The 16,670-nt window shown below is 58.4% G+C and overlaps 1 long non-coding RNA gene and 1 pseudogene across 1 annotated transcript; one reads left to right on the top strand and one right to left on the bottom strand.

Annotated features, from left to right (window-relative positions):
- Positions 1-4,282: 4,282 nt before the first annotated feature.
- LOC136006568 (uncharacterized) lies at positions 4,283-6,545 on the top strand. Its single transcript, XR_010609196.1, has 3 exons — positions 4,283-4,403; positions 5,272-5,360; positions 6,463-6,545. It is a non-coding gene; the product is annotated as an uncharacterized LOC136006568 (long non-coding RNA).
- Positions 6,546-13,040: 6,495 nt separating this feature from the next.
- Positions 13,041-14,413, bottom strand: LOC136006570 (uncharacterized; annotated as a pseudogene).
- Between the last annotated feature and the right edge of the window lie 2,257 nt (positions 14,414-16,670).

Genomic DNA, 16,670 nt, shown 5'->3' on the forward strand with positions numbered 1-16,670 from the left:
TCATTGGCACCCATTGACGGGCATTGGATCCCATTGACGGCCATTGGCACCCATTGACGGCAATTGGCACCCATTGACTGCCATTGGCACCCAGTGGCACCCATTGGCACCCGTTGACGGCCATTGGCACCCATTGACGGCCATTGGCACCCATTGGTACCCATTGATTCCATTGACAAGCATTGGTACCCATTGGCACCCATTGACTCCATTGACATCCATTGGCACCCATGGACACCTACTAACAACCGTTGGTACCCATTGAGACCCATTGACACCCATTGGCACCCATTGACTCCTATTGACACCTATTGATACCCATTGGCACCCATTGACACCCATTGACACCATTGACAATCATTGGCACCCATTGGTACCCATTGACTTCATTGACAACCATTGGCACCCATTGACACCCATTGACTTCATTGACAACCATTGGCACCCATTGACACCCATTGACACCATTGACAATTATTGGCACCCATTGGCACCCATTGACTTCATTGACAACCACTGGCACCCATTGGTACCCATTCAGTCCATTGACAACCATTGGCACCCATTGGCACCCATTGGTACCCATTGACACCCATTGGCACCCCATTGACACCATTGACAACCATTGACACCCATTGACTTCATTGACAACCATTGGCACCCACTGGCACCCATTGCTACCCATTGGCACACATTGACACCCATTGGCTCCCATTGACTCCTGGTGACACAAATTGGCACCCATTGATACCCATTGGCACCCATTGACACCCATTGGCACCCATTGGGACCCATTGGACACCCATTGGGACCCATTGACGCCCATTTGGTACCCATTGGCACCCCATTGACACCCATTGGCACCATTGACACCCATTGGTACCCATTGGCACCCTGTTTGGGGCCATTTCCGCCCTTCTGGGGTCAATTTCGGCCCTTTTTGCTCCCTTTGCTCCGATTTTGGGCTCAATTTCCCCCCATTTTGGTCCCGTTCCCCCCGGTTCCCCCCATTTTCCCCATTTTTTCCCCATTTCCCCCTTTTTACCTCATTCTCCCTGGGTTTGGGCCCATTCCCACCTCTTCTGAACCCATTCCCGTCCTTCCAGAGCTGGAGCTGGTCCGGAATGCCGCCTTCACTGACCCCCATGACCAGAGCGCTTGGATCTACCTGCGGTGTGCCCTGTCCCAGGGTGAGCCCCCCCAAACCCCATTGGTCCTGACCAAACCTCCCCTAAACCCCATTGGTCCAGGCCAACCCCCCCCCAAATCCCATTGGTCCAGCCCAAACCCCCCCTAAACCCCATTGGTCCAGGCAAACCCCCCCAAACCCCATTGGTCCAGCCCAAACCCCCCCAAAACCCCATTGGTCCAGGCCAAACCCCCCCAAAGCCCATTGGTCCAGCCCAAACCCCCCCTAAACCCCCATTGGTCCAGGCCAAACGACCCCCAAACCCCATTGGTCCAGGCCCCAAACCCCCCCCTAAACCCCATTGGTCCAGGCCAAACCCCCCCCAAAGCCCATTGGTCAGGCCAAACCCCCCCTAAACCCCGTTGGTCCAGCCCAAACCCCCCCCAAAGCCCATTGGTCCAGCCCAACCCCCCCTAAACCCCATTGGTCCAGGCCAACCCCCCCCCAAACCCCATTGGTCCAGGCCAAACCCCCCCCAAAGCCCATTGGTCCAGCCCAAACCCCCCCCAAAACCCCATTGGTCCAGGCCAAACCCCCCAAAACCCCATTGGTCCAGCCCAAACCCCCCCAAAACCCCATTGGTCCAGGCCAAAACCCCCCCCAAAGCCCATTGGTCCAGGCCAAACCCCTCCAAACCCCATTGGTACCTGATAGACTCTATTGAGACCCCATTAAACCCCTTCTTAAACCCTATTAGGACCCCATTAAAACCCCATTGGGACCCCAATAACCCCCCCTTACCCCCCATTAAACCCCATTGGGCTCCCATTAAACCCCATTAGGACCCCATTGAACACCCTTTACCCCCATTAAACCCCATTGGGACCCCAATAACCCCCCTTTACCCCCCATTAAACCCCATTGGGACCCCATTAAACCCCATTGGGCTTCCATTAAACCCCATTGGGACCCCAATAACCCCCTTTTACCCCCATTAAACCCCCATTGGGACTCATTAAACCCCATTGGGACCCCATTAAACCCCATTAGGACCCCAATAACCCCCTTTTACCCCCATTAAACCCCATTGGGACTCCATTAAACCCCATTGGGACCCCATTAAACCCCATTAGGACCCCAATAACCCCCCTTTACCCCCATTAAACCCCATTGGGACCCCATTAATCCCCATTGGGACCCCATTAAACCCCATTAGGACCCCATTGAGCACCCTTTACCCCCATTAATCCCCATTGGGACCCATTAGGACCCCAGTAACCCCCCTTTACCCCCATTAATCCCCATTGGGACCCCATTAAACCCCATTAGGACCCCATTGAGCACCCTTTACCCCCATTAAACCCCATTGGGACCCCATTGGGACCCCAATAACCCCCCTTTACCCCCATTAATCCCCATTGGGACCCCATTAAACCCCCTAACCCATTCCCCCCCCCCCCAGGCCTTGCCCCCCCCCCCGGATCCTCTCCCTTTACCTCCATAGGGACGATCCCACCTTGGCCATCACCTTCTCCAGGCCATTGTGGTGAGTGGGGACCCCCCCCCCCCCCAAACCCTCCCCCCCCCCATTCCAGATGTGCCCCCCCCCCCCCCATTCCAGATGTTGGGGTCCCCCCCCCCCCATTGCATCCCATAGGCAGGGCCGGAGCTGGAAGTGATCCTGGATGGAGCCCCTATGGATGGGAGCTGGCGCTCGGCGGAGGGGGGGGGGCAGGAGCAGCCGGACCTGGGTACCACGGGGGGGGGGGGGGGGGCAGGGGGTTGTAATGGGGGGTAATGGGGTTATAATGGGTTGTAATGGGGGGAAATGGAGTTGTAATGGGGGGGTAACGGGGTTGTAATGGGGGGGAATGGTGTTGTAATGGGTTAATAATGGGGGGTAATGGGGTTGTAATGGGGGTAATGTGGTTATAATGTGGGGTAATGGGGGTTGTAATGGGGGCTAATGGGGTTGTAAAGGGGGGGTAATGGGGTGGTAATGGGGTTGTAATGGGGGTAATGGGGTTATAATGGGGGTAATGGGGTTGTAAGGGGGGGGTAATGGGGGTAATGGGGGTTGTAATGGGGGGTAATGGGGTTGTAAGGGGGGGTAATGGGGTTGTAATGGGTTATAATGGGTTATAATGGGGGTAATGGGGTTGTAATGGGGGGTAATGGGGTTGTAATGGGTTATAATGGGGGGTGATGGGGTTGTAATGGGGGGTAATGGCGTTATAATGGGTTATAATGGGGGGAATGGGGTTGTAATGGGGGGTAATGGGGTTGTAATGGGTTATAATGGGGGGTAATAAGGGGTAATGGGCTATAATGGGGGAGAATGGGGTTTAATGGGGGATAATGGGGTTATAATGGGGGGTAATGGGTTATAATGGGGTTTAATGGGGTAATAATGGGGGATAATGGGGTGTAATGGGGGTTAATGGGGTCTCAATGGGGGTTTAATGGGATTTAATGCGGTTATAATGGGGGATAATGAGGGATAATGGGGGTTTTAACGGGGTCATAATGGGGGTTAATGGGGGATAATGGGTTTTAATGGGGTTATAATGGGGGTTAATGGGGTTATAATGGGGGTTAATGGTGTTTAATGGGGTTATAATAGGAGTTAATTGGGTTATAAAGAGAGTTAATGGGGTTCAATGGGGTTTAATGGGGTTATAATGGGGGTTAATGGGGTTGTAGTGGTGTTAATGGGGTTTAATAGGGGTTAATGGGGGGTTAATGGGATCTAATGGGCTTCAATGGGAGCATTAAAGGGGCCACGTGGGCTCAGAGGGGGCGGGGCTTGCCGCGGGGGTGGGTGGCTCATCCTCACCTCTGATTGGCAGCTCCTGGACCTGCCCCCGGCCCCGCCCTCCTCCCCCCTGCACATCCGGGTCACGTGGGCGCTGGGCCCCGCCCCCTGCGAGCTCACCCACCAATCAGGTGCGAGGCCACGCCCCCCCTTTCCAATCCCCGCCCCCTCCCTTTAAGCCCCGCCCCAGCCTTTAAGCCCCGCCCCTCCTTTCCTAGGCGAGAAGGAGGCATGGTGGGCAGGAGCCAATCGCGGCGCGGGGAGCTCTTCTGGTGAGCCACGCCCCCTGTGCCATATAAGGGCAAACGAGGGGGGGGGGGCGGCGTGGTTTTCAAGAGGCCACGCCCCTCCGTCCCCATATATGGCAGGCCGGAAGTGGGCGTGTGTCCGAGGCGGGGCTGCTGCAGGCGCAGGCTCAGTGGTGCCGGGAGCTGCGGGAGCTGGAGCCGCAGAGCAGGGGTGAGGCCCCATTGAGCCCTATGGGTGCCCCATTGACCCCTATGGGTGCCCCATTGATCCCTATGGGTGTCCCATTGACCCCTATGGGTGCCCCATTGATCCCTATGGGTGCCTCATTGACCCCTATGGGTGCCCCATTGATCCCTATGGGTGCCCCATTGATCCCTATGGGGTGACCCATTGACCCCTATGGGTGTCCCATTGAGCCCTATGAGTGCCCCATTGATCCCTATGGGTGACCCATTGACCCCTATGGGTGTCCCATTGAGCCCTATGAGTGCCCCATTGATCCCTATGGGTGACCCATTGACCCCCTATGGGTGCCCCATAGAGTGCCCCATTGATCCCTATGGGTGCCCCATTGACCCCTATGGGTGCCCCGTTGATCCCTATGGGTGCCCCATTGAGCCCTATGGGTGCCCCATTGAGCCCTATGGGAGCCCCATTGATCCCTATGGGTGCCCCATAGAGTGCCCCATTGATCCCTATGGGTGCCCCATTGATCCCTATGGGTGCCCCATAGAGTGCCCCATTGATCCCTATGGGTGCCCCATTGAGCCCTATGGGTGCCCCATAGAGTGCCCCATTGATCCCTATGGGAGCCCCATTGATCCCTATGGGTGACCCATTGACCCCTATGGGTGCCCCATAGAGTGCCCCATTGATCCCTATGGGAGCCCCATAGAGTGCCCCATTGATCCCTATGGGTGCCCCATTGATCCCTATGGGTGCCCCATAGAGTGCCCCATTGATCCCTATGGGAGCCCCATAGACGTGCCCCATTGATCCCTATGGGTGCCCCATTGATCCCTATGCGTGCCCCATTGATCCCTATGGGTGCCCCACTGATCCTATGGGTGCCCCATAGGGTGCCTGCTGGCGCTGGCGCTGCTGCTCTGGGCCCTGGAGCCGCTGGAGCATGAGGAGGAGACGCGGAGCTGCCTGCAGGAGCTCCAGGTGGGACCAGTAAGGACCAGTATGGACCAGTATAGATCAAGACAGACCAGTAGGGACCAGTATAGACCAGTATGGACCAGTATAGACCACTATGGGGCAGTGTAGACCACTATGGAGCAGTATGAGTACACCAATACAGACCAGTATTGACCAGTTTGGACCAGTATAGACAGTATGGACCAGTATAGACCACTATGGGGCAGTGTAGACCACTATGGAGCAGTATGAGTACACCAGTATAGACCAGTATGGATCATTATAGACCAATACAGACCAATATTGACCAGTATGGACCAGTATAAACCAGTATAGACCAGTATGGAGCAATGTAGACAAGTATGGGCGACTATAGATAGACCAGTATAGACCAGTATGGACCAGTATATTATAGTATGGACCAGTATGGACTACTGTGGACCACTATGAACCAATACAGACCAGTATGAGCCAGTATAGACCAGTATGGAGCAATATGGGCCAGTATGGACCAGTATGAATAGACCAGTATAGACTAGTATGGACCAATACAGACCGGTATGAGCCCGGATAGACAAGTATGGAGCAATATAGATGAGAATGGACCAGTGTAGATACGCCAGTATATACAGTATGGAAAACCATAAACTAGTATGGACCAGTATATTATAGTATAGACCAGTATGGACCACTATGGACCAATACAGACTAGTATTGACCGTTAAACACCAGTATGGACCAGTATAGACCAGTATGGATGAGTATAGACCAGCATAGACTGTATGCAGCAGTATAGGCCAGGATACACCAGTATAGACCAACATGAGCCAATATAGACCAGTATGGACCAGTATAGACTGGCATGGACCAGTATAGACCAATATGGACCAGTATAGACCAGTATGGACCAGTATAGACCAGTATGGACGAGTATAGACCAACAGACCAGTATGCACCAGTATAGACTGGCATGGACCAGTATAGACCAATATGGACCAGTATAGACCAGTATGACCTGGTCCATAGAGCCCTATGGCCTCCCAATAGGCTCTTACAGTGGGCGGGGGCTTCCCCCGGGGGGGGGGGCGTGGCCTCACGCGGCCCCGCCCCCTTTTGCCCATATAAGGCGGCGGACCCACTGAGGCGGGGCTTCTGTGAGCGACGCCGCGTCCCGATTGGAGGTGGCGGCGGCGCTGCTGCGCAGGGGAGCGGGGCTGACGGGAGCTCCGCCTCCGCGGGAAGGTGGGCGGGGCCTATGGGGGGTGGGGCTTGGATTGGATGGGCTTGAAGGGGGCGGGGCCTAAAGGGGTGGGAGGGGCCTATGGGGGCGGGGCTTAAAGGGGTGGGAGGGGCCTATAGGGGCAGGGCTTGGATTGTATGGGCTTAAAGGGGGCGGGGCCTATGGGGGGGCAGGGCTTGGATGGGCTTAAAGGGGGTGGGGCTTAAAGGGGTGGGAGGGGGCCTATAGGGGCAGGGCTTGGATTGGATGGGTTTAAAGGGGGGCAGGGCCTATGGGGGGGGCGGGGCTTGGATTGGATGGGCTTAAAGGGGGCGGGGCCTAAAGGGGTGGTGGGGGGCCTATAGGGGGTGGGGCTTGGATTGGATGGTTTAAAGGGGGCGTGGCTTAAAGGGGTGGGAGGGGCTTGAAGGGGAGGGGGTCTGGAGGTGGGAGGGGCCTGTAGGGGGTGGGGATTGGATTGGATGAGATCCAAGGGGGTGGGGCTTAAGTTAGTGGGAGGGGCTTCGAGGGGGCGAGGCTTGATGGGTGGGAGGGGCTTCCGGCAGGGGCCGTACTTAAAGGGGAGGAGCTTGTGGTAGGAGGGGCTTAAAGGGGAGGGTTGTGAAGGGGCGGGGCTTGGGGCGGGCGGGGCTTAAAGGGGAGGAGCTCGGCGTGGGAGGGGCTTGGGGGCGGGGCTTAAGGCACGGGAAGGGCTTTAAAGGGGCGGAGCTTGTAGGGGGAGGGGTTAAGGGGGGGCGGGGCTCGGAGGGGGCGTGTCCTGACGTGGCCCCGCCCCCAGGCGCTGACGTCACTTCCGCTGCTGGAGCACATGGCCCTGGTGCCCCGCCTGGACCTGGCCCACAACGGCCTCGGGGCGCTGCCGGCGGCCATGGGGGCCCTGCGGCGCCTGCAGGTGGGGGCCCCACTGATCCCTATGGGGCGCTGGGGGGGGGTGGCTATGGGGTCTCTATGGGGCCCTACAGAGGGTCTATGGGGGGTCTATGGGGGGTCTATAGGGCTATGGGGGGGTCTATGGGGGCTCTATAAGTGCTCTATGGGGCTCTATGAGGGGTCTATGGGGTCTCTATGGGGGGGTCTCTGGGGGCTCTATGGGGCCTCTATGGGGGGTCTCTGGGGGCTCTATGGGGGTCTATGGGGTCTCTATGGGCCTCTATGGGGGGGTCTCTGGGGGCTCTATGGGGGGGTCTATGGGGGCTCTATGGGGCTCTATCAGGGGTCTATGGGGTTTCTATGGGCCTCTATGGGGGGGTCTATGGGGGCTCTATAGGGCTCTATGGGGGGCCTATGGGGGCTCTATGGGGTTCTATGTGGGCTCTATGGGGGGTCTGTGGGGGCTCTATAGGGCTCTATGGGGGGTCTATGGGGGCTCTATGGAGTATGGGGGTTCTATGGGGCTGTATGGGGGCTCTATGGTGTCTCTATGTGGTCTCTATGGGGGCTCTGTGGGGCTCTATGGGGGCTCTATTGGGGGTCTATGGGGTCTCTATGGGGCCCTATGGAGGGTCTATGGGTCTCTAGGGGGGGTCTTTGGGGGTCTATGGGGGCTCTATGGGGCTCTATGGGGGGTCTGTGGGGCTCTATGGGGGGGTCTGGGGGCTCTATAGGGCTCTATGGGGCTCTATGGGTGGGTCTATGGGGGCTCTATAGGGCTCTATGGGGGGTCTATGGGGGCTCTATAGGGTTCTATGGGGGCTCTATCAGGGGTCTATGGGGGGCTCTATGGGGTCCCCATGGGGTCCCCATGTGTCTCTGTGGGGTCTCTATGGGTCTCTATGGGTCCCTATGGGTCCTTATGGGTCCCCATGTGTCTCTATGGGGTCTCTATGGGTCCCTATGGGGTTCCAATGGGGTCTCTATGGGTCCCTATGGGTCTCTATGGGTCCCCATGGGTCTCTATGGAAACTCTATGGGGTCTCTATGGGTCTTCTATGGGTCCCTATGGGGTTCCAATGGGGTCTCTATGGGTCCCCATGTGTCTCTATAGGGTTTCTATGGGTTCCTATGGGTCTCTATGGGTCTCCATGTGTCTCTATGGGGTCTCTGTGGGTCCCTATGGGTCTCTATGGGGTCTCTATGGGTCCCCATGTGTCTCTATGGGGTCTCCATGGGTCCCTATGGGTCTGTGGCCCCCTTGCAGGTGCTGGATGTGGCCCACAACAACCTCAGGAGCTTGCAGGGGTTCCCCCCCCTGCCTTGGCTGGAGGAGATGGGGCTGGAGGGGAACCGTACGTGAGGGGGGGCAATGGGGGGCAATGGGGGGCAATGGGGGCAATGGGGGTAATGGGGTCAATGTGGGGCAATGGGGGGCATGGGGGCAATGGGGTAATGGGGGGCAATGGGGCAAAGGGGGCAATGGGGTTTAATGGGGGTTAATGGGATTTAAGGGGGTTAATGGGGTTCTAAGGGGGTTCAGTGGGGGTTAATGGGGGGCAATGGGGTTCAATGGGGGGCAATGGGGGTTAAAGGGGTTAATGGGGTCCTAAGGGGTTTAATGGGAGTGAATGGGGTTCAATGGGTTTAATGGCGGTTAATGGGAGTTTAATGGGGTTCACTGGGGCTTAATGGTTGTTAATGGGGTTCAATGGGGGTTGAATGGGGGTTAATGGGGTTCAGTGGGGTTCAATGGGAGGTTATGGGGTTCAATGGGGGTCAATGGGTTTCAATGGGGTTCAATGGGGCTCAATGGGGGTCAATGGGGGTTCTATAGGGGTGAAGTGAGGCCAAAGGGGGGCGGGGCTTAGCGGCCTTGAGGCGTGGCCTCCCCCCGTGACCCCGCCCACCCCCCCCACCGCAGCCATCAGCGACGCCTCCGCCCTCTCGCCATTGGCCGCCTGCCGCGCCTCGCTCGCCTCCGATTGGCCGGGACGCCGCTGGCCGCCGCCCCCGACGCCGCCGCCCACGTGGGGCGGCTCCTCCCCGGCGTTGACGTCAGCCTGGGCTGAGCCTGGCCACGCCCCCTTGCGCCGGCCTCGGCCCCGCCCCTTAAAGGGGCCACGGCGAATAAAAGCGGTGTCCGATGCATCCCAATGGGCCCCAATGGATCCCAATGGATTCTAATGGATCCCAATGTATCCCAGTGCGTCCCAATGGATCCCAATGCATCCCAGTGCATCCCAATGGATCTCAATGCATCCCAGTGCATCCCAATGCATCCCAATGGATCTCAATGCGTCCCAATGCATCCCAGTGCATCCCAATGGATCCCAGTGCATCCCAATGCTCCCAGTTGATTCCAGTCGCTCCCGTTCCATCCCATTCCCATCCCATTCCCCCCCCTGTTCCCTCCCCATTCCCATCCCAATGGATCCCAGTGCATCCCAATGGATCCCAGTGCATCCCAATGGATCTCAATGCATCCCAATGGATCCCAGTGCATCCCAATGGATCTCAATGCATCCCAATGGATCCCAATGGATTCTAATGGGTCCCAGTGCGTCCCAATGGATCCCAATGGATCTCAATGCATCCCAATGGATCCCAGTGCATCCCATTCCAGTCCCATCCCATCCCCGTTCCTACCCCGTTGCCATCCCAATGGATCCCAGTGCATCCCAATGGATCCCAGTGCATCCAGTGCTCCCAGCGCGTTCCATTCCCTCCAATTCCCATCCCATTCCCTCCCCATTCCAATCCCGTTCCTTTTCCTTCCCATCCCATTCCCTCCCCATCCCCTCCCTCTTGCATCATCCGGACGCATCCATTTCAACACCGCCGGGCGGGGGCCCTATGGGGAAGTGTGGGGGGGGGGGGTTTGGATTGCGCCATCCCGGCCCCCGCTGCCAAATAGTGAGCCATAGGCCGCAATGGGGCTCGCCCCGCCGTGCCTTCCCTTGCCAAACAGTGAGCCACGCACCGCAATGGGCTTGCCCGGCCGTGCCCTCTCTTGCCAAATAGGGAGCCGCCCTGGGAGTGCCGCCGCTGCTCAATAGGGAGCCATGAGCAAGGCCCATCCCCGGGCCCCTTGCTAAATAGGGAGCCGCCCTTGACCCGGGTTTGCTGCCCTGGGGGGGGGGGGGGGGTGTTGCCACATTGTGAACCATGGGACTATTCATTAGGACCCCCTGCCACATAGTGAGCCATTGAGCCTAAAGCATAGGACATCCCTGCCATATAGTGAGCCATTAACCTAAACCATGGGACAACCCCTGCCACATAGTGAGCCGTTGGGCCATTCATTAGAACCCCGCTGCCATATAGTAAGCTATTCACCTAAAGCATAGGATCCCCCTGCCACATAGTGAGCCATAGAGCTAAAGCATAGGACACCCCTGCTATATAGTGAGCCGTATGACCACTCGTTAGAACCCCCCTGCCACATAGTGAGCTATTCACCTAAAGCATAGGACCCCCCTGCCACATAGTGAGCTATCACCTAAAGCATAGGATCCCCCTGCCACATAGTGAGCTTTTGCCCCTCTGCCATATAGTGAGCCATCACCACACCCATAGGCTCCCCCTGCCACATAGTGAGATATTAAAGCCTCTGACACACACAGAGCCATTGCACCACCCCATCCCCCGTTGCCACATAGTGAGCCATTGCCGTACCCCTTAGGCCTCCCCTGCCATATAGTGAGCCTCATCCCATTCATTACCCCCGCTGCCACATAGTGAGCCATTGACTTAAAGCATAGGACCCCCTGCCACATAGTGATCCATTGGCCCATTCGTTGCCCACATAGCAAGCTAAGAGGCCCCCTGCCACATAGTGAGCCATTGCCCCACCTCATAGGCTGCCCCTTGCCACATAGTGATCACCCGCCCATTCATTACCCCTGCCACATAGTGATCCATTCGCCCATTCATTACCACCGCTGCCACATAGTGATCCAAGAGCCCATTCATTGCCCCGCTGCCCACATCGGGAGCCATTACCCCACCCCCATACCCCCCCCCCCCGTTGCCACATAGTGAGCTAGTGGACCCCCTGCCACATAGTGAGCATTACCCCACCCCATCCCCCCCGTTGCCACATAGTGATCCATTATCCCATTCATTACCCGTTGCCACATAGTGAGCCATTAGCCCGTTCATTACCACGTTGCCACATAGTGATCCACTCCGCCACCCGAAGCTTCCCGTTGCCACACAGTGAGCTATAAGACCCCCTTGCCACATAATGATCCATTACCCCACCCCATACAACCCCGTTGCCACATAGTGAGCTAGTGGACCCCCCTGCCACATAGTGAGCCATTATCTCACCCCATCCATCCCCCCGTTGCCACATAGTGAGCTAGTGGACCCCCTGCATATAGTGATCCATTACCCACCCCATCGCCCCCCCCCGCTGCCACATAGTGAGCTACTGGACCCCCTGCCACATAGTGAGCCAATACCTCACCCCATGCCCCCCCGCTGCACATAGTGATCCATTCTCCCATTCATTACCCCCTTGCCACATAGTGAGCCATTACCCCACCCATTCCCCCCCCCCCCCCCGCTGCCACATAGTGAGCCAAGGTGGGGCCCGCAGGTGTGGAGCAACGAAGGGGGCGTGGCCTAAGGGGAAAGGGGGGGGCGTGGCCAGCGCTGGCCCCGCCCCCCTTCCCCCCTTGCTCTGCCCTGGACCCGCGGCCACTGGGAGCTACTGGGAGCCACTGGGAGGTACTGGAGCAATGGGGCTCAATGGGGGGGCCTATGGGGCTCTATAGGGGGGCTCTATAGGGGGCTCTATAGGGGGCTCGATGGGGCTCTATGGGGCCGGACGGACTGGGGGAACTGGTTGTACTGGGAGCGGCGGCGCCAGCCGGGCGGGGACTGGGAGGCAATGGGAGGCAATGGGGGGGGGGAATAGGGGGCAATGGGGGGCTGAGGGGTCCTTACTGGTCTATACTGGTTCATACTGGTCTATACTGGTCCATATGGGTCCATACTGGTTGGACTGGGAAAGGGGGGGAGGCTTTAATGGCACGTTACGGAAGGGCTTAATGGGTTTGTACTGGGGCTTATGGGTGCTTACTGGTCCATACTGGTCTCTTACTGGGGCTTCTGGGTCCATACTGGTCTATACTGGTCCATACTGGTCTCTGGTTGGTGCTTACGGGTCCATGCTGATCTGTTATACTGGGGCTTATGGGTGCATACTGGTCCATACTGGTCTCTTACTGGGGCTTATGGGTCCATCCTGGTCTATACTGGTCCATACTGGTCTCTGGTTGGTGCTTACGGGTCCATGCTGATCTGTTATACTGGGGCTTATGGGTGCTTACTGGTCCATACTGGTCTCTTACTGGGGCTTATGGGTCCATACTGGTCTATACTGGTCCATACTGGTCTATACTGGTCCATACTGGTCTCTTACTGGGGCTTATGGGTCCATACTGGTCCACACTGGTCCATACTGGTCTCTGGTTGGTGCTTATGGGTCCATACTGGTCTCTGATTGGTCTTTATTGGTCCACACTGGTTTCTTATGAGTCCACACTGGTCTCCTATTGGTCCTCATGGGTCCATACTGGCCTTTATGGCCCCATGGAGACCCATAGAGCCCCCATTAACCCCCATAGACCCCCATGGCCCCCCCATAGAGACCCATAGAGCCCCCATAGACCGCCATAGAGCCCCATAGCCCCCCCATAGCCCACCATAGACCCCCATAGAGCCCCATAGACCACCCATAGAGTCCCATAGACCCCCATAGCCCCACTTAGACCCCCATAGCCCCACTTAGACCCCCATATACCCCCCATAGACCCCCATAGAGACCCCATAGAAACCCCACAGCCCGCCACAGACCCCCCGGAGACCCCGGAGACCCCCACAGACCCCCATAGAGACCCCATAGACCCCCCATAGAGACCCACAGAGGCCCCATAGAGCCCCACAGACCCCCCATAGAGTCCCATAGACCCCCATAGCCCCACTTAGACCCCCATATACCCCCATAGACCCCCACAGAGACCCCACAGACCCCCCACAGACCCCTATAGCTCCCCATAGACCCCCCATAGCTCCCCATAGACACCCCCATAGACCCCCCATAGAGCCCCATAGAGCCCCATAGACCCCCCATAAACCCCATAGACCCCATACACCCCCCATAGAGCCGCATAGATGCCCATAGACCCCCATAGCCCACCATAGACCCCCATAGAGACCCCATAGACCCCCCATAGAGACCCATAGAGCCCCATAGACCCCCCAGAGTCCCATAGACCCCCATAGCCCCACTTAGACCCCCATAGACCCCCCATAGACCCCCATAGAGAACCCATAGAGCCCCCATAGAGCCCATAGACCCCCCACAGAGCCCCATAGACCCCCCACAGACCCCCCGACACCCCACAGACCCCCCATAGAGCCGCATAGACCCCCTGAGACCCCCATAGAGACCCCATAGACACCCATAGAGACCCCATAGAGCCCCATAGACCCCCCATAGAGTCCTATAGACCCCCATAGCCCCACTTAGACCCCCCTATACCCCCCATAGACCCCCATAGAGCCCCGTAGACCCCCAGAGAACCCCCATAGAGCCCCATAGACGCCCACAGACCCCCCATAGACCGACATAGAGACCCCGTAGACCCCCCACAGAACCCCATAGACGCCCCATAGACCCCAATAGCCCCCCCATAGACCCCCATAGACCCCCTAGAGACCACCCATAGACACCTAGACCCCCCATAGCCCCCTATAGACCCCCACAGCCCCCCATAGACCCCCATAGCCCCCCACAGACTCCCCATTGACCACCCATACACAAGTAGGAGGGGGCGTGTCCTCGGCTGACCCGCCCCCCGCGGCACTATACCGCCCCCTGCTGGCCGCGCCGCAGCGCGCAGCCTGCACCCTCTGCCCCCATAGCCTCCATAGGCACCCCATAGAGCCCCATAGACCCCCATAGCCCCCCATAGCCCCCCATAGGCTCCCATAGCCCCCCATATACCCCCATAGCCCCCCATAGACTCCCATAGCCCCCCCATAGAGACCCCATATACCCCCCATAGCCCCCCATAGCCCCCCCACAGACCCCCACAGACCCCCCACAGGCCTCCATAGAGCCCTCATACACCCGCATAGACCCCCATAGAAACCCCATAGAGCCCCATATACCCCCATAGCCCCCATATCCCCCCCATAGCTCCCCATACACCCCATAGTCCCCCATAGACCCCCCCATAGCCCCCCATAACCTCTCATAGACCCCCCATAGACCCCCATAGACCCCCCCCAGGCCTCCATAGAGCCCTCATACACCCGCATAGACCCCATACACCCCCATAGAAAACCCATAGACCCCCGTAAACCCTCCATAGACCCCCATACACCCCTATAGCCCCCCCATATCCCTCCATAGCCCCCCCATAGACCCCCCATAGCCCCCCATAGACACCCCATAGCCCCCTATACACCCCCATAGCCCCCATAGCCCCCCATAGCCTCCCATAGAGCCCCCATAGCCCCCATAGACCCCCCATAGTCCCCCATAGACACCCCGTAGAGCCCTCATATCCCCCCCCATAGCCCCCATAGACCCCTCATAGCCCCCATAAACCCACATAGACACCCATAGACCCCCATAGCCCCCACATAGCGCTCACAGACCCCCATATCCCCCCATAGACCCGCATAGATCCCCATAGACCCCCATAGAAACCCCATATCCCCCCATACACCCCATATCCCCCCCATAGACCCCCCACAGACCTCCATAGAGCCCTCATACACCCGCATAGACCCCCATAGACCCCCCATAGACCCCCATAGCCCCCCATAGCCCCCCATAGAAACCCCGTAGACCCCCATAGACCCCCATATCCCCCCATAGCCCCCCATAGACACCCCATAGTCCCCCATAGACCCCCCCATAGCCCCCCACAACCTCTCATAGACCCCCATAGACCCCCCACAGACCCCCATAGAGCCCTCATACACCCGCATAGACCCCATAGACCCCCCATAGACCCCCATAGACCCCCATATCCCCCCATAGCCCCCATAGACACCCCATAGTCCCCCATAGACCCCCCCATAGCCCCCCATAACCTCTTATAGCCCCCCATAGACCCACCACAGACCCCCATAGAGCCCTCATACACCCGCATAGACCCCATAGACCCCCCTAGCCCTCCCATAGACCCCCCATAGCCCCCATAGCCCCCCTGTAGGCCCCTCATAGCCCCCCTACAGACCCCCATAGACTCCCCATACACCCCCATATCCCCCCATAGACCCCCTACAGACCTCCATAGAGCCCTCATACACCCCCATAGCCCCGCATAGCCCCCCCATATCCCCTCACAGACCCGCATAGATCCCATAGCCCCCCATAGAAACCCCATAGAGACCCACAGCCCCCCCATAGACCCCACAGACCCCCCACAGACCTCCATAGAGCGCTCATACACCCGCTCAGACCCCCATAGAAACCCCACAGCCCCCCCATAGCCCTCCATAGACCCCCCATATCCCCCCCATAGACTCCCATAGCCCCCCCATATACCCCCCATAGACCCCCCATACACCCCCATAGATCCCCCATAGCCCCCCACAGCCCCCCCATAGCCCCCCATAGACCCCCATAGCCCCCCATAGACCCCCCATAGCCCCCCACAGCCCCCCCATATCCCCCCATACACCCCCATAGCCCCCACAGACCCCCTACAGACCTCCATAGAGCCCTCATACACCCGCATAGACCCCCATAGACCCCCCGTAGACCCCCATATCCCCCCATAGCCCCCCATAGACACCCCATAGTCCCCCACAGACCCCCATAACCTCTTATAGCCCCCCCATAGACCCCCATAGACCCCCCCCAGGCCTCCATAGAGCCTCATACACCCGCATAGACCCCACAGACCCCCCCTAGCCCCCCCATAGACCCCCCATAGCCCCCCTGTAGGCCCCTCATAGCCCCCTACAGACCCCCATAGACTCCCCATACACCCCCATATCCCCCCATAGACCCCCTACAGACCCCCATAGAGCCCTCATACACCCCCATAGCCCCGCATAGCCCCCCCATATCCCCTCACAGACCCGCATAGATCCCCATAGACCCCCATAGAAACCCCATAGAGAGACCCACAGCCCCCCCATATCCCCCCATAGCCCCCCACATCCCCCCCTTACCCTCCCCCCGCAGG

Source organism: Lathamus discolor, unplaced genomic scaffold (assembly GCF_037157495.1).
Source record: "Lathamus discolor isolate bLatDis1 unplaced genomic scaffold, bLatDis1.hap1 Scaffold_300, whole genome shotgun sequence".
NCBI lineage: Eukaryota > Metazoa > Chordata > Aves > Psittaciformes > Psittacidae > Lathamus > Lathamus discolor.